General features: G+C 50.6%; 1 protein-coding gene across 3 annotated transcripts in view; it reads right to left on the bottom strand.

The window, feature by feature from the left end:
* ZFP90 (ZFP90 zinc finger protein) overlaps positions 1-18,743 on the bottom strand; it is an 83,515-nt gene that overhangs the window by 27,013 nt on the left and 37,759 nt on the right. For all 3 annotated transcript variants that reach the window (XM_033129549.1, XM_033129547.1, XM_033129551.1), the window contains exons 3-4: positions 2,730-2,848; positions 1,251-1,364 (exon numbers count right to left, since the gene is read on the bottom strand). The gene's annotated coding sequence lies outside the window, so the exon portion shown is untranslated. The remainder of the gene's footprint in view (positions 1-1,250; positions 1,365-2,729; positions 2,849-18,743) is intronic.

The following is an 18,743-nucleotide window of genomic DNA, read 5'->3' as shown; positions in this document are numbered from 1 at the left end:
CCCACCAGCATCCACGACGCCGCACTTGGGGCGTCCTCCGCACCTACGTGCCTGCTGTAGTCTAAGGATAACGCAGCTTCATGCTCCACGGTTACTGTGGCGATCCGCCCTCTGGCTTAGCCTCTGTTGTCCCCTAGCGGACATCCAGGATACCTGCAGCCTGTCATTTCCTCTTGCCAGCTCTGTCCAGGGAGGTGGCTCGTCAACTGGCCCCTCTACTGGGAGACCTTGTCCTGAGCCTTAGCTTCAGCGGCCGGTGCCCCGCCCCGCCTCTCCAACCATTCCGGCTTCTCTGTCCTGGGGCCAGGTTTCTCTGGCTTTGCCGCCCAGACCCTAACCACCCACCCCTTCTAGCCAGGTTCCTACCCAGGGCATTTCCACAGTCCCTGTAGAGACCGCAAAAATTCAATGTGATGTGAACTAAAACACATTTCCCTTGGCCACCCCCCACCCCCGGCCCCCATCACCCCTTGATTCAGACCTCAGCTCCTGGCTCCACTTCTCCAGATGGACCGTGTCCACCCTCAGGATGGGAGCTCACAGACAGGATAGCTTGGCCAGGATCAGGGGAGGCACGAGTGTGGTGGTGGTGGTGGTGGTGGTGGGGGCATCAGCGGAGCTGGGCATGGCAGCCTCAGTAGGGAGATGAGCAAGCATCCAGACAAACTAATTCTTGGGGGTGGGGATGGGCAGTGACAAGGCTGGTAACACAGGGTGTCTGGGAGTTGCATGGGGAAGGGGGACCCACCACAGCCTGAGCCAGAAAGAAAGGCTCCTTGAGGGAAGTGACGCTGCATTGAGGCTCCAAGGATGAACGGACATCTGGGCTGGAGCAGAGATGTCAGTGATGGTAAGATTTAGGTGCGCTGAGAGCTCTTGTCTTCAGAGTCTGCCTTCCTGAGGCTGTCATTCCTCATCCGGGGTCCCCTGATCCTGTGTCTTTTCCTTGACCTTTTCCTCTTCTCATCTTGTCCCCTTTTCCTGTGGAATCTCCTCTCGCCCCATGATTGTAACCAGCACCCCTTTGCTACATGTGATCCATTCTACCATGTCACATGCAGTTCCTTCCACCTGGACTGCTCTCGACTTACTTGCCACGTCTACCAGGAATTCTTATTCATCCTTCAAAACCTAGCTTGATGTTCATTAACTCCTTTCTGATGCCTTCCCAGAACCACCCGTTCAATCCTGCATTTTCATTCCACAGATTTCTATTGAGCACCAAATGTTAGTCCAGAATGTGGTCCTACCTTGTAACGTCTGTTCTGTTCGCGTGATTATCTCCCCATTGACTAGGATCTCCAGGGGGTCGGGGCAGGCAGGGCAGTGTCTTTTCTTAATCCTCAGCCTTTAACATTCAATTCCTGAATGGATGGATGGATGGATGGATGGATGGATGGATGAATGAATGAATATAAATACAGCCTCTCCTTGTAAAACAACAAACAAGTACCATCCAAGTTAACAGGGCTGGCACTCTCTGACTCCCATTTCTGCCCCCTAACACTGTCCCAAAAAAATTTGGCCATACGTTATTAAATTAAAGGGAATTAAAATTTGCTTGAAATAACCACACACTCCCCCGCTTCCTTGCCTGTAATGACCAGATTACATCTCCTCCAGCACAGAAGTTTGACATTTCATTGTGAAGTCATTTTCTTCTCATTTCCTTATGTTGCTAAAATATTCTATTTCTCTTCACTTCCCCTTTGTGTTCCCATTACTCACATTTAGTTAAATTAATCTGCTGCCATTTAGTCATCTGAAATAGGCATGCCAGTGTGGACATTCCTAGGGCACTGCCTGGCCTTCCAGGCCATCTATCTCTTCCTGGGCCACTCTGAGAACAAGACCCGACCCGTCCCCAGGGCTACTGGGCTGACCCTCAGACCCCAGGTTTCTTCTCAAGGCAACTTTGATTAGGGCCTTCTCCCACCCCCCGCCATACCCAGTGCCTTCCTTTCTTTAGCCTTCTCCTCTTCTGTCTCCTGGGATATGGTTTTCATTCTGCCTCCAGGCCTGGCACTTCTGAAACCCCCTTTGGTCATGCTGAGCAAGGGGCCTCATAATTCTTCTCTCAGTGGGTTCCCTGAGTAAGTCCTTAACAGGACAAAATATCCAGCAGAGTAGCCAATGTGGGGGTTGTTTGGCACTTGCTTGGGACACTGCCACCTCTACCACATTTCTGTGGCTTGCTGGAACACCTTTCTATGTTTTATCTGCTCACCTTGCTTATAATGCAGGGGTGGACATAATTCTTCTCCCTGGAGACGGTTGGCAAAGACCAGACAGGCACATTTTGGCTTGGAGTGGAACCCTAGTTTGGCTCTCAATAACTGTCACCTAGGGATTGCCTTGGGACTTAGGGCTTGGGCCTATTCAGGACAAGGGCAGTCAAAGCTCAGTGGTCCCAGTGGGAAGGAGGATCAGAGCCTAGGATGGCGGCCACATATTGGGCATTTGTAGCATGGTGGGCTTGTGGGCATATTTGGAGAGTTGGGGCTGTGACTCTCCTATCACCAGGGTGATAGTGAAGGATGCTTGCTCCTCACCTCAAGCTTGGGGAAAAGGGCTTCTGTAAGACACTCAGAAAGCACAATGCATGTCCTTTGGAGCTTTAGGAGCACAGAGAACTGGGACGATTCAAGCTGGAGAAATCTCAAGGGCAGGAGAGAGCTGGCCAGATGGCTTCGCCAGGCAGCTAGGAGAATAGCCATGTTGGGACTAACCTGCATGCCCAGAGTTCATGAGGTCGAAGGCTGAGTGAATGTTTCCAGTGGATGAGAGCTGGCTGCCGATATGAGAGAGCCAGAGTCGGGTCCTCTGATAGCCTGATCAAGAAAGTCTCCTAGAGGAAGAAAGAGCCAAAAGTTACTGCCAGGCCAAGGGGTGAAGAAAGGGTCATATGGGAATTTGGCTTAAATTTCATCCTGGAGCAAGAAAGAAATTAGTTCTGTAGTATACATTTAAAGGACAAAGGGAGACAAAAAGAAATTGTTTTATAGTTCTATTTTATGAGTCATATTTGTAGGACTAGGGCTCGCTTCGGCAGCACATATACTAAAATATTTTTAGGACTATACATAAATTATCTTATTTTCTCTTCTTCAACGAAATGTACTTCATTCTTGTGTTAATTCAAAACATTTATATTTCTAGAACAAGATCATATCTCCATCCTATACTCATCTACATTTTCGATGATCTCCAGTTGCACTGAGGTCAAACAAATTTATTTTTATTATTTCCCAAATAGTTTATGGTCTCAGACTCTTATGTTATTTAATTTTCACAACAACCCTGGAAAGGAAGGAAGGACTCTTGTCATCCCTGTTCCACTTCTGAGGATGAGAAATTGAGAAAGGGGCTTGAGAGTACACAGGAGTAAGTGGCAGAGTCAGGCTTAATTGAAAAAGTCTGGGCTGGAGTTGGGATCGGGGTGCAAGCAATGGTGGTGCCAGTGGTGGGGGGATGACGGGTTTCAGCAGCCTTCTCCAAATCTCCATCCCCACCCCCATTCTTTAGTATTGGCAGCTGTTATTTAGACAGGTTCCAGATGGGTTTTCTGGACAAACGCCTACAGGACAGTGGCCCTGAAGCTGCCCAGGACTTTGACAGGGTGCATGAGTCACTCTGTACCCTGGAGACCTTTATGAAGGGGCCACAGGGGAATCTCCTTGGTTGATGGTGGCTGTTGAACTACTGGGTACAGTGTCACGACCAGATGAACCCAAAGCCATATTTGTATGAGTTTAAGTTTTGTGGGGAGTAGGAACCAAGGGCCCATCTGCAGGGAGGGTGGTGCCCAGAGCCAGGAGACAGGTGAGGAGGCCAGGCCCAGTACCAGGGAGGTGCTGCCTGAGACTGGACAGTTTCCAGGAGGACTAGGGCTCTCACATTTAACTCTGTCTCAGTATTTCCTGAGTCCCTGCAGGGACATGTGCCCCCTTAGAACCTTGGCTGTGGATGGTTCTGTTCTTATATCCCTGACTATGACAGAAACTAAATAACTGGATTTCATGAAAAATTTACAATTCCCTGCATTCACTGGCTCACACCAGATTCTTCCTATCTTAATGCCACTTACCTGTTGGTACTATATCTCCAAGAAGGTAACATGCCCGCAAAAAGGCCATGGGCCCTACACCTTGTCCCGTAGGCCTCCTTCCTGCCATTTTGTTTCCTTGGAATAGATGGAGAAAATGTGCAGACTGGCCTAAAAGCAACTCCTCATGCAGACATATAGCTGTCACTTGCAATAGGGATAGAATGAAGCCCCAGGGTTTTCTCATTGTAGCAGCATCTGCCCAGTGGTCAGAAAAAATGTCTGCCAATGGCTCAGACGTAGCTGATGTCAGACTGGTTCTGAAGGGTGGTTGCATTGCCTTTTACTGTGATGTCACAGGTGATTTAATGTGACTCTGGAAGAGGCCACATCAGGAGTGTCCAGTAGGTGTTATTTTGAATCAGAAGCTCCTCTTTTATTTTTTCCAGTGAGGGGGTTTCAGCAGGTGTTGAAAATCTAAGGCAGCAGAGGGTTAGCCCCAATAAGCAGTGTATGTTTGGCATCTAATTGAATCTGACTTATTTTCCTGCCATGAGAATTTGGAGCCAGGAATAAAAAGCACAGGCTGTGGAGGACGACAGCTCCCTGCCTGACGTCCCTGACTCCCTCCAACCCAAAAGTTCACTCTACAGTCAGAAAGTCAGGTAAAGGGAGATTGCCCAAGGATTCATGTCAGACACACAGAGTGTGGGAGATTGTTTCCGATTATGTTTGAAAAGCCCCAGCAAAATCTCTTCCCCAAACTTTCCACAATCAGGCAAGGGGGTGATTTATTAAAGCATGACTCCAACTGGGCCAGCTCTCCTAGTCGGCTAAAATTGGCTTGAAAAATAAAGTAATTTGTGGTTGTCAGATCCTAAATTAAATGATTCAAACACTACTGCGGCTGATTAAAGGACTTTACTCAATTTCCTCTTGACCACATGTTCTGTGAAGGCAGGAGAGATACTGTTTCAGGAAGAAAAGCAATATTCAGAGACCATTGATCTAATCTAATGGATGGTGTTTATTAAATATGGTCGCCCCTCCCTTTTCTGATGAAAGAAAGGTGAGACTAAAGAGGGAAGAGGAAATGACTGTTTGTTTAACTGTGAATGGCACCCCCTCTGCCAGGCGTCTGGGTAGGAGCCTCCACAGTGAACCAGGTTGGACACCTGAGGAAAATTTATGGACCCTTAAAAGACCTCTAGGCAACAATAATAAAGGTCAACAAATGAAACTCAAGATGAGTAAACAGAAAAAAACATTAATCTGGGAGTGTAGCAGACAGCCTAGCAGTAGTACCCACATGACTCAGGCACTCGGGGAAGGGGCAGCCTTGCACTGGCCACTGCCTGAGTGCCCTTCCTTCTTGGCCCTGCTGATTGGACCACGAGGGGACCATGACCCAGAACAGCTAATCCAGAGATATAAGATGTGCCCTGACGTAAAACAGATGAGCTGGCTTGGGAACATGAATAAACAACTGCAGTGATGAGACGGTTAGTGGGCGGTGCACACACTGAAAAGAGGAAAGGGAGAGGTCAGCAGATGTTCTGATCGGCAGTAGCTTCAGATGTGAGAAAGCAGAAATTGTCAGGAAACAGAAGGTAGGAGACAGGGAAAGGAAACTCAAGAGTGAAGGGGAAACAAAGGGGCGGCTGGTCAGGAGAGAGATGAGAGCAAGCTCAGAGAGCGACCCTGTGACCCTGGGAGAGCGCACGAGAAACAGCTGGCCCCCAGAATGGCCCTTACTCTCAGGTGCCTTTTGTTCCAGGTGCTGTCCCAGTTTCTGCTCATCTTGAAAACAAGTTCACCTCTTCTTAAGGGGGTCTAAGCAGACTCAAATGATTCCAGGTGGATACAAGAATCAACAGAAGTTTTTCAGTACCAAACAACAACGCAATTCACCATATGAAACGTGAGCAGTTTTTAGGAAGTGATTCATCTAATTTCAAAGAGATGTGATGAGATGAAAACAGCAGAGAAGGGAATGGCTTTTTGGCCACAGCAAGGAGGTGGTAGGCACTGGAAAGGAATGGGCTTCACCTCCTCCATGATTACCCGATATCCCTCTGACCCTACTCTGGGCTTCTGTCCCTGGAGGAAAGGCCATGCAGACCACAGTCATGGCCTGGCCCTCCTACCCCAGGCCAGCAGACAGGGAGCTCCCTGAAGGGAAGTTCACTGTGAATTTTTGGTGCCTCGAAGATCTAGTGATGCAGAGAGACCACAAAGCCCCAGGCACCCAGGAGCCCACCGGACCCATCGGTAGGTGCAGATGCACTCATCTGGAATCCCACGGGCCCTTGTGCAGGCTGGGGCCTGGGGCATGGGTTCGATGCCCCCTTCCATAATCAAAGCTCTCTCAATTCATTTAACAGGCCTGAATTTTGCTGCTGTCCCAGTCCAGAGGCCTGGCATCTAGATCAGTTATCCTAATCCAAATCTTACTGGGGGCTTTCCCTTCCACTTTCCAGATCATCCCATCCTCTCCTGAGACTCACGGGGCAGTTGTCACATGGGGCCAGTTGCAGAGAAGTGAGTGAAAGCCCAGGGCAAAAGTAGGTGTTATCCCCATTTAATGGTTAGCAGGCAAGTCTGTCCTCCCTGAACATCTGGCATGGCCCTGGGCACAGACAAAGGACCACCACATCCTAAACTGGTCTCAAGAACTTTGCCCTTTGCCTGGAATGCTCTTCTCACAGGTCACCAAAAGGCTCCATCCTTCTTCCTTTAGGTCCTTCCTTAAACATCCCCTTCTCAAAGCACTTATCCCACCTGCCATAAACCATGGCTACGTGTTTGTTTATCGTCTTGCCTCTCCCCACTGAAATGTAAGCTTCCTGCTTTGTGTGTTCTGGTATCCATTCCCCACACCTTGAATAGGAAGGGCCTGGCTCATAGTAGGCATCTGATAAATACTTGTGGAATAAATTATTGAATGAACTGTTTTAATTTACATTTTGGTTTTTAGCCAAAAGTGTCCATTTGCATACGTTGAGAATCAGCCTAGTGTAGTGAGTCAGGCCATTGCCCTGACACTTACTGTGTGTGTTGAGCAAGGCACTTAGCCACCTGTTTACTCATATGTAGAATGGGAATACTTGGCCCCTCCCTAGTAGTGTTGTCAAGAGATTTAAAGATTATGGGCTTGCAACAGATCTTGCCTATATAAACATCAGCTTAACGTTTTATTGGGCATTTGTGTTTCATTTTGAATGTCTGTTCCTGTCCTTTGTCTATTTTTATAGGGGTTATTTTTCTAGTTATGGGCGGGAAGTTGTTCACGGGAGCCCTGCGCTGCGCGATCTCAGCCCGCAGAGCCTCCAGGGGGCGCCCCGGGCCTGCGCTGCCCAGACGAGGCGGCCGACCGGCGTCGAGACAGAGGACTCCAGCCGTAGCCCACCTGGGTTTGTCCCCCTGGTCTCAGATCGTCTCCCCACTCCCCCATCCCAGGATGGTGAGCGGGAGAGGGGTCCGGCGCGGGAGACTGGACGTGTCATCTGGGGCGCGCAGCCACCCCATCGGTCTCCGCTTTGACCCCCCCCATCCTTGGGTGAGACCTCGAGCTTCCTAATAGATGTGAGATGGGGTCACTGCCTGCCGCGCCCGAGGCGACCCTGCGGAAGCAAGCGGGGCAGCTCGCTGGAGGGTCTCCGAGGACGCCCCGAGCTGGCTGCTCGCAACTCGGGGTGGCGGGGGGAAGGGGGTATGAAGTCCGGGTTATTTTACTCGGAAGAACTTTGCATATTAACACATCTTCACCAGCATTTCGCTGTGACCCCGGGAAGTGGGGACAGTTCAGTTTGGGTGGGAGGCTTTAGGGTCGGCATTCCTGCCAGGACTAGCTAGTAGGGTCGCCAGGCAGCAGCTCCCCGCTCGGGGAGAGGCCTTTGATGGCAGCACCGGGGGTGAGGGATGGAGATGATGGGGTTCAGGGCCCCTAGAGGGAGGGAGGCAGAGGATGGCCACAGGGTCCCAGATGGAAATGAGGGGAGCACAAAATCCTTGGGTCTTTGGACGCGAGGCCACCATGGGGGAGAGGGTGAGGGAGATACAGAGCGCTCAGGTTTGGGCTGAGGTGTCACTGTACAGGGTCAGGTCTGGACATGGCAGGATGTGGAAGGAGCATCAAGAAAGCTTGTGACCTGGACAGTAGGATGGGTCGTTCACACCCCGGTAAAGTTACCCCAGATAAAGGGAGGTCTTTGAGGTGAGAAAGGGTGAGCCAGGGCCCAGAGCAAGGGCTGGAAATGGGGGAACAGCATGTAGAAGCCTCAAAGGCTGGGGGAGGATGTTCAGGGCACAGGAGCTGTGGTGGGGAGTCTGTGAGGAAGCTGTGGTAGGAGGGGACAGGCTCACAGCAGGAGATGGAAGGAGAGGCCTAGTGTGTATCTATCTACAGAAGACGTAGGAGGGCTGCAGCAGGGGGCGGGGCTATGCCACTTCAACGGATAGAAGGACAAGATGGGATGACCACGGTTATGAGGGCGGGAGGCTGCACAGGCCCCAAGGCATCACGTGGGCCTCTTGGATGGAGCCAGGGCAGCAGAGAGCTCACTATGCCCCAGATCTTTGCTGTTGCTCTGAAGGACCCATCTCCTATTAAGGACCCCCTGCACCAGGACAGGTCCTCACAGGGGGCCAGTTGGGGCTCTAGTGCATGCGGAGAAGCCCCACACATGAGAACACTTCCAGAAGCATTAAGTGCTTTAAAAGGCCCACTGCTTGGCATGTCAGCCCCATTAGAGGGAACATTTTATCACAACGGAGGCACAAGTAGGTTGTTTGATGGTAATTGCTTTCTTAACCCATAGAGAAAATGCATCACAAACCCACCACAATTAAGTAAAATGGTCACATTCCTCTTTTGATTTAGAGCTATTTAGAAATATTAGCAACTGACTTTGCTTCCAGGGTGTTTTTTTTTCTCAACTGAAACTTCTTTTCTTTTGAATCCCATAAAATATTCTAAGTGCTCCAGGAGGGAGGAATGAAAAGATGTTTGCATTTCCAAGATCTGCAGCCAACCATTGCTCAAATAATACCCTCAGTGCGTAACCTGGGAGTTTAATATCCTCAAATATTTATAATCACGCAGAAAAAGCCCTAAGAAATGTTCAGCTTACTCACAGCTGGATAATTATTGGCATCCAACGTTCACAACCTCAGGGCTGCTTCTCAAAGTACAGTGGCATCCCTCTGCCACGCAAGGCATGCCGGGTACATGGACTCTGTGGGCAGATCCCTAATGGGCCAAAGAGATGGACCGTAGAGCTCTCAGCTCTCCCTAGCACACTGCAGCCCCCTCCCCTGCTAGGCGAGACTTCCCTTCGCCTTCCCTAGAGCATGAAAAGTCCAGACGTGAAACGCAAATGGTGCCCAGCCCCACTGGTCATGAGGAAGAGCCAGTGTGTTGTACAATCACACTCACACACGCACACAGCCACACGGAGGACTCAGTCATTCCCAACAAATCCTTTAGTCACCCATGGATGAAGTCCCAAGTCCAGGGGGGTCCCATGGAGTCTCAGACGCTCCCTGAAAAAGGGCGCTGTGGTCCAATAAGTATGCAAAGCACTGCACACTATCTCCATGCCTCTTCGGACAGGTACAATGCACACCCTCTATTAATACATTTTCCCTCTCCTGTTGTCTCTCCTGCTGCTCCCTCTGCTCCATGAACATTTCCAGAAAAATATCAAGAAAACTACTTTCCCTGCATAATTACCCGCCTCCTCCCCACCTACCTACGCACATCTTTCCTACTTTGAAATGGCAGCTGCTCTGATTTATTTAAGTGGACCTCACTCTGCATTTACCAGTCAGGTGGAATAAAATTAAGGGAGCTACGTACCAACTTTCCTAAAAGATGAGGAATCTTGCAAAATTTGGCTTGTGAGAATGTGTTATTTGGGTGATTTTCTTTTTTCCTGGAAAAAAGAGTCCAAAGTCACTCACCAGATTTTTTAAAGGGCCCAGGACCCCATAGAGACTGAAGAGACGGTCTCGTGGTGGCACCACAAAAGCTCCCAGTCTGAGCTCACTTCCCTTTACTCTGAAGCTAGAAACATGCTCAAGTGTAAGGTCAGGACTGGGGCCCAATCCCAGGAACACATACAGAGGGTGAGCATTGTGCAGTGCTGGACCGGGTCCTGAGGGGTTGTGAAATCGCCTTCCCTGGAAGTGTTTGCAAAGGGGAGCGTCCCTTATGTAGCTGCCATGACTCAAGCTTGACCTCCACGAGGTTCTGGGGATGTGACCCCTTGAGGACCCCAATTTGGGGAGGCAGAAAGCAGATTCTGAGCCTTGCCAGCTCTGCAAGACTACTTCCTCTCCTGTCTGCTTTGGTCAGCAACTAACAGGGAGCTTTGGGGTTCCAGTGGGATGGGCTTTTTTAAAATGCACCCTATAAGCTAATATTGACTGTGTGCATGTTTACAGTTTAAAGTACTGTGTGACGTGCTTTAAGTGAAAGAACTCATTTCATTTCTCACCATAGTCTTATGAGGTAGATACTATTATCAGCCCTGTGTTACAGGATAAACTGAAGCTTAAAGCTGCTAATGGACTTGCCGAGGTCACCCAGCTGCATGAACAGCCCCTGGGCTTTTTGAAGCCAGGCAGTCTGATGCCAACAACCCTTCTATCAAGCACTTGTTTGCTTGCTTCTTCAGCCATTATGGTCTCCGTGGCTTGGTTGACTATTCCTGTTTCTCCCGTCAGGTCGCAAGGTCCCTCCGCCTGCTTGGTGGTACCCTGGCTTTGATGCCGCTCTGGGACCACTATGACCATCGGCATGGTGACAGAGGTTAACATCCCCGCGGTAAAAATGGCAACTAAGAGAAGAGAGAAAGAGAAAAGGCCTCCTCACTCCTTACCTGTGTGCCACTCCCCAGGACAGACCTAGAGAAGAAAAGCCTGAGGGGTCCACAGCTACTCAGCCCTGCAGAGAAGCAGGAGGGCTTTGCCTATGGACAGAGAAGGAAAGCTCTAGCCCTGGAAAGGAAGTGCTCTCAGCCCACCTAGGTCACCTCTGGCCCTCCCACCTAACTTTGGCTGGGGGAGTTGCCATCCCACACAGCATCCAAATGTAAGCTAGTGGCTTTTCCCCAGCCCCCAGTGTTCCCCTGAGCTCCAGACTTGCACATCTAGGGCTACCATGCAGTTATACACAATAGTTCGTTTGCTGCACAAGGGTTATGGCCAAAGGGACTCATGGGGATGAAGTACAGCTGTGCTCTGCTCACCAAGCCATGTACCCTGGTAGGAGGCTACATTTGCCTGAAGGAAAGGAAGCCCTTCTCTTTCATTTGCACAAGGCTCCATATGAGCCAATGGAAGCTTTGGATTTATCTATCTGCTTCCTGGAATGTTCTGCTTGGTATCTGACAGGCATCTCAAACATTGCATGACCGAGACGGAGACTTGCTTCCTGCCCCACAACCGCTCTAGCCCGGAACCCCCTCTCAGTGATTGGCACCTCCATTCACCTAGTTACTCGAGCCCAAAACACTGGACACCTCCTTTCATTGCCCTTCACATCTAAACCAGCAGCAAGTTCATCAGCTCACCTGGAACTGGGCCAGCTTCCCTATCCTCCCATCCGAGGAAAAACTACCATCATCTTTTGCCCGGACTTCTGCAGTAAACAGCTACACGTCATTCCCCTGCTTCTAACCCTCCAGGGCGTTCCCACATTCTTATAATGCGAACATCCAAACTTCTCTTAGTGGCTTACAGATGCCTACAGAGGGTGGGCTTCACACTCACCCCAAACCCCAACAGAAGGGAGCTGGCCTGAGGCCATCATAAAGGGATCCTGCCTAAGAGAACTTCCTACCAGGTGAGGGAGCAGTGACTGAAGCCTGGGGTGGGTCACAAGCAGCCAGTTGAGGAGGTGAACCCCATGCTAGAGAACTGCATTTGGAGGTTCCTAGTGGGGAGAGGATGAGGAGGATCTCTGAGGAACCCATGAAAGTACCCAGTTTAGAAAGATCCAGAAGTTATACTTCTGCCCTGGAGAAGGCCAGGATGTCAGGTCCCAGCTCCACTGTCAAGAAAGCCCTTCTTGGGCCTCATGCTTCTCTCTCCATCTTGCTCCCCAACCCTAGTCCACCCCCAAAGAGATGGACAATATAGTAGTTAGCAAATGGAGGATGAGCTGTAGCAAGAAAAAGGAAAAACCAAACAGGCAACCCACAACCTCCTGTCCCCACTGCAGGCTTCCATGTGGAGGTAGGGCATGGTTTAAATAGGGTGGGTATTTGATTAACGTGATGGTGGCTGAAAAAGGTTTGGAGCCTGCCTGAGAGTTTTTCCAATAGGTGGAGGTGGGAGTAGGAAGGAGAGGAGGTTTGCAGAGGCCAAATCCAGCTCATTCCATAAAGTGCATAAAGTTGGAGATAGAAAGGGCAGGGCATGTCCAGGGAACAACGACTCTGTGCAGCTCTGGCACAGAATATGCTGGGGCAGTTGCGGGAGCGGTGACGAGTAGCAGGCACGGGCAGATAACATTGATCTAATGTAATGGGTCAAGTCAAGTAACCTGAACTTGACGCTGAGGACAGCGGGGAGCCACAGATGGTTGTAGGCAGGAAGCGCCATGCTCCGATTCCTGTGTTCTAAAGTTCATTCTGAGTGTGGAAAACGGACTGGAAGGGTCAGAAAAGAGGTCTAGAAAGGTCTGAACAAGGACAAAGCATGTGGGATAGGCAAGGAGGGGGGGCTGGTAAGAAACTAAGGACATGAAACTGGCAGGCCACGCTCTATTTGTCCTAAGATCCCTGTTACCCCAGTGAGTCACTGAGGCCTTGTGGGAGGAGCTGAGCACCTAGGTCACACCACGTCCCTGACGGGGTCTCCCCATTTGTTCTCCCACCCACTCCTCAAATGACCCTTGAGGTGGGAATCATCACCTCCACACGGCCAGTGAGGAGACTGGCGCAGAGGAACCCTGGGACTTGCTGGAGGCCACATGCCTGGGTGGTTAAGCAGCTGGAACTGGAATCCAAGTCTGTCCTGGGGCCAGGGCACTGGGCTGCTCAGTCTGCTGCCAGACATACCTGCTGGCAGCTGGGGCAGCACCTCATATGGAGGAGACCAGGTGCGTCTCCACTGGCAGCCAGGTACCTCTTCACCAGGACCATGGAGGGGAAAAGCCAAAGTGCCAGAGGGTCACGGAGAGTCCTGACTGACATGGGAGGGTGCTGACAGGGTGCCACACACACACTGACACAGACCCAGAGGCCAGGGGTCACGGGAGAGAGCTGAGGACTTGGCTGAGGCCCCTTCCTGAGCAAAGGAAAGTGGGCAGAGAAATCGGGATCCTCCACGTGCCCACCACCCTAACCAGGAGACGCTGACGCAGCTGGCAGCCTGCCCTGGCCTCACTGCCAGACTGAGACGGGGATCCTTTCTTCCTTGCCCCTTATGGTGGGGGCGGAGAAGGCACGTCACAGGTGACTGAATGTCCTGTCATCTACTCGGAGGGACAGGGCAGGGCTGGGCCACAAGGAAACTACAAAGTGTCAGGCACAGCTCTAATTGTTTCACGCAAAACTCCTTTAATCTTCTCGATGTTCCTTGGTATAAGTCACTATTATTATCCCCATTTTACAGATGAGTAAATGGAAGAACAGAGAGGTTCTGTAACTTGACCAAGGTCACACAATACCTGGTAACTGGCCAAGCTGGGGCTTGAACGCAGGTAGTCTGGTTCAAGTCTACCAGCTGTGCACCTACACCCACCCATTGCTCCTATGTGTTCCTCTTCAGCCCTCCTCGGCCCATGACCCCTCCCCAGCTCTACCACCTCACAAGATGCTCCCACACCCTCTGCCCAACGACCTGGGTACTGGCCATGGGTGAGTGACCTTGACCCCGCCACAGCATCTGGACATGATCTTGGCTGCCCTGCTGACCCCTAGGGTCTGCTCTGCCCTGCCCAGGTGCCTCGGGCCTATGGATGGGCCTGCCCTGTCCACTTGGCCTGATGGGAGTCAAGCCAGACCTCTGGTGTAGAGACTGGGCACCCCTGCAGGCAAGCTCACCCAGAGGCGTTCGGACGAGGCCTGAGAGCTGAGCCCACCCACACAGCCTCACCACATGCACAGACCACAGAGACATGCAGCCCTTTTACTGCCCAGCTTAAAATAACTCGGGCCTTGCTCCACAGGAGAATTTCCAAGCCACCCTTCTGAAATGGACTCATGCACAAGGAGACCAGTGTGGGTCACAGTGCCCCACGTGACCATGTTAATTCCCGTCTCTCCACGGGGGCTTCAGGGCAGTCCCCATTTCAGAAAAGATTGCTCTCCTCATCTTGGCCTGGTCACGCTAGGTTCCCCACCTCCCAGGGGAGTGGTCACTGTAAAAGGGGGGAAAAGGGCAGTGGTTCCCTGGGCTCCACAGGCATGGGGTTAGAGGGCTCCTAGGGCAGACCAGAGCCGGGCCTCAGCCTCTTCTGCTCTAGCTGCTAAGCTAGCCTTCGTCATCTCCAAGGGGACTATGCATTCCAGCTGATCAGGAAGCTGAGCTGGCCTATTAATCCTTTTTAAAGGTAAGACAGGTGAGGCAGGAGAGGCAGGACCCACCCAAGGAGAGCCAGGGAGTGAATGGTAAAGCCAAGATTCAAGTTCCAATCTGTTCCTACAGTTGGAACGGGGCACCCTGCCCCATGAACAACCATAACCACGCCTGGGAAAGGCCATGTCTTGTTCTGATGGCCCAGGACACCCAGACATGCCACTAAGACAGTGAACACGAAGCCTGCCATTCCCCCGGGCAGTTTTCCCTAACCACAACACTGTGATTTTCCCTTTCATTTATTTTTCCACTCATCCACATGAAGAGAACATAAAGAAAACATAATAAAAGAGCTCCTAAATTAGAGCTGGGCCATAATGGCAGTGCAGTTTAACTATAAATAGAAGAAAGCCAGCCCTTCCAAACTGCCCGTGGGATGGTCTGATTAGGCAGAGGCCTGCACCCTCTTATTAAGCAGCCTAACCATCCCACCTTGGGCCCTGGGAGGCAGGTGGGAGGGGTGTGGGGTGGTCAGCGGGGCTTGGTGGGGTGCTTACTGGGCATGCTACACAAACTTTTGGGGAGGGAGTTTTGGCATCCATCTCTTGTGGGCAGCATTTCCTCTGCTGGGGCGGGAGGCTGGGAGCAGGCCTGGGGGTAGGCTGCACACGGGGGTCTCCTTGGCTGGGACAAGATGCCTGTCCACCCTCTCAGGACACATTCTTAGACATGGACAATGGATGTTCAGGGAGATTTAGAAACAGCTGGTTCAATGCCATTGACAGCTGACGCTCCTTAGGTATTTACTGTATGCCAGGCCCAGCACTTCCCACAAATATCTCATTTAATCCTCACAACAACCCTGTGCAGTAATATTATGATTGCCCTTATTTTGCAGATGATGCACAGAGAAGTTAAGCAATTTGTCCAGGGTCACACAGCAGGCAAAAGGTGGATACAGGTTTTGAACCCAGGAAATTGTCTCCAATGGCTATAGGTCTAACCATGATACTACACTGCTTCCCTGAGAAGTCTGTGGAAGAGACTTACATCAGCCCTGATGGGGTCTCTGGCAGGGGCCCATTGGGCTCTGGCCTCAGCCCCATCTGGTTTGACAGTCCCTGGATAAGCAAAGAGATAAATAATATGCTGGCAGTTTAGGGATGTTGGGAAGCCGAGAGGGACAGAGGATGTGGAGAATGATGTTTGGGAGCCTCAGAGCTACTTGGCAGGAGTGACAAGTTGTACGCATTACAAGGTAACATACCGAAGGGAAATGTGGGGAGCTGGGATTAGCTGCCAGAAGCAGGATCCGATGTGGGGGGAAGGCTGTACCTTGTCTTAACAGATACCCATCAAAGTTGTTGGTTAGAGGTCCACATACCAGAAGCTGGCCGAGGGTCACAGGCCCCAGGGTCAACAGGCACTGGAGGCTATGGGTTCCCTGAGTTGAGGACACCCAGAGCCACCCAGCTTAAAATAAGTTCCCTGGGTTGCAGACCCTCAAGTCCCTAAGTTCAAGAGTCACCATCCCCAGAACTGAGGGCACATAGGCCGCAGATCCCGGCTCCTGGCGGGTACCTCTCTCTGCCTCCCAATGCCCTGGCCAGAGAACCATCCCAGCAGTTAGAAAGGGGTGGGTGGGTGGCCACAGTGACCAAGAGCAATAAGGCTCTGCCACATGGGGATGGTTCTGCATGGCATCAAGACACCTGGCATGAACAGGGCCCCCTGTGGCTGGTGCGAGGTGCTCTTGGGTGGGTGACCCAAAGAATGACGTGGTCTGAGGCACTATCCCTGAGGACAGTGCCAGAACAAAGGAGGAGAGAGGCTGTGCCACTTGGTCTTGGCAGAACCCAGGGTCCTGCTAGGAGGTGCTTGGGGGGGCCAGGAAGGAGCCATCAAGCAGGAAAGACCCAAGCTAAGGCAAAATGGATGGTTCCATGCCCCTAGACTGCCCTGGGCAGAGGGCAGAGTCAGTTCTCCCCTCGGGGCTCAAACCTAGGAGGTGCATCAAACACAGAAAGGATGGCCACCTGGGAAAGCAGCGGGTGTTCTCATTGGAGTGCTGAGGTTTGTAGAAAAGGAAATACTCCACTTTATTTAGGCCTGGAGGGACAATCACCAAGACTGCTGGGGGTGGGGGATCTGTCTGTTGCTCCCCATGGAGACTCCCAAAGTGAAGGTCTCTGACTGTCTCTCAGGAGCCTGGCCACGGTGCTCAGGGCGGCTTCCCTGGATTCCCACACTGACCCAGACCACTCAGACCCTAGGAATGGCCAGGAAAGACAAGGGGACACAACACAAGAGACAGCTTCAGCCTGGCCTGGACTCCCTGGGACCGGCCTCTCTGGGGCGCTAAGTAAGTGATCAGAAGGCGGGCTTCTTTCTCCTGTGTAATGCGCTAGTACTAATAAGGCCACTGCTGTGCAGATTTACAGAACCTCTGATTTCACAATCACCGAGGGCCTTGCAAGTATTAATTAAGCCTCAAAACCCCTGGAGCCTGGAGCAGATTCTCGTTAACCTCATTCTACAGAGGCTACGATTCTGCTTCCCTCCCAGACTGTGAATGTGGCAATGGATCCAGCCCTGGGAGCCAGGCTGTCAAGGCTGCCTCCCATGTCACAGGGTGGCAGGGTGGGGAAGCTTTGGGGCTCCTGATGGCTCTGTGACTCTTAAGACAGAGCTGGGTTCAGACCAGACAGACTATGGCTTCCACTAGAGTAGCCGACATGGAAAGGATTTCCTGCCTTGTAGCATTTTTTTTTAAACTAGCATTATTGAGATATAAGTCACATAACATACACTTCACTGCAAGCATTCAATTCGACGGCTTCTAGTATATTCACAGAGTTGTGCATCCATGACCACAATCAACTTTAGAACATTTTCATCACCACATTTCTGTTGCCACAAAAAGAAACCCTGCACCCTTTGGCCCTGACCCCCAATTTTCCTGGCATCTTCCTCAGTCATAGGCAACCACTGATCTATTTTCTGTCTCTATAGATTTGCCTATTCTGGGTTGTTTTTACTTATTTTTATTGTGGTTGACATAACATAAAATTTACCATTTTAACAATCCAGTTCAGTGGCATTAAGTGTAATTGCATTGCGGTACAACCATCACTAACTACCATCCAACTCCAGAACTTTTTCATCTTCCCAAACTAAACCTCTACTCATTAGACAATAACTCCCCGTCCTCCTTCCTCCAGCCCGTGGCAACCACCATTCTACTTTGTGTCTCTGAATTTCTACTCTACGGGCCTCATATAAGTGGAACCACACAATATTGTCCTTTTCTATCTGGCTTATTTCACTTAGTGTGATGTTTTCAGGTTCATTCTGGCTTGTTTTTAATTACAAAATATTTCAACCGAAAGTACAGGAAACAATATGCAACACAACCCCTTGATTTAGCCCGTACATCTCAGATTTGTTCAATCTGTTTGTTAGCCTTTTGCTATGTTTGCTTTGTTTTGCTCTTTTTGCTTATGTCCTCCCCAGAGCTAATTCAGTTCTGAAGTTAGAATGCATCTTTCTTGTTCATGTTTTAGTATTTTTAAATTTATAACTGTAACAATGTATGGTACTATTTTGTGTCTTTAGAACATTGAGTGTACAACATGATGACTATAATTAACATCGCTGTACGGTTGGTATATGTGAAACTTGCTAAGAGAATAGATCCTAAAAGTTCTCATCACAAGGAAAAAACCATTTTTTCTTTCTTTCTTTCTTTCTTTTGGTATCTGTACCAGATGATGTTAACTAAACTAATTGTGGTAATTATTTCACAATATATAAGTCATTATGCTGTACACCTTAAACTTATATAATGCTGTGTCAATTATATCTCAATGAAAAAAGAAAAACTGGGCCGGCCCGGTGGCTCAGGGGGTTAGAGCTCCGTGCTCCTAACTCCGAAGGCTGCTGGTTCGATTCCCACATGGGCCAGTGGGCTCTCAACCACAAGGTTGCCAGTTCAATTCCTCGAGTCTCACCAGGGATGGTAGGCAGCGCCCCCTGCAACTAAGATTGAACACGGCACCTTGAGCTGAGCTGCCTCCCAGATGGCTCAGTTGGTTGGAGCTCGGGCTCTCAATCACAAGGTTGCTGGTTCAACTCCCGCAAGGGATGGTGGGCTGCGCCCCCTGCAACT

Source organism: Rhinolophus ferrumequinum, chromosome 15 (genome assembly GCF_004115265.2).
Source record: "Rhinolophus ferrumequinum isolate MPI-CBG mRhiFer1 chromosome 15, mRhiFer1_v1.p, whole genome shotgun sequence".
NCBI lineage: Eukaryota > Metazoa > Chordata > Mammalia > Chiroptera > Rhinolophidae > Rhinolophus > Rhinolophus ferrumequinum.
Note: the sequence above shows the minus strand (reverse complement) of the source record. Positions and strands in the feature narration are given on the sequence as shown.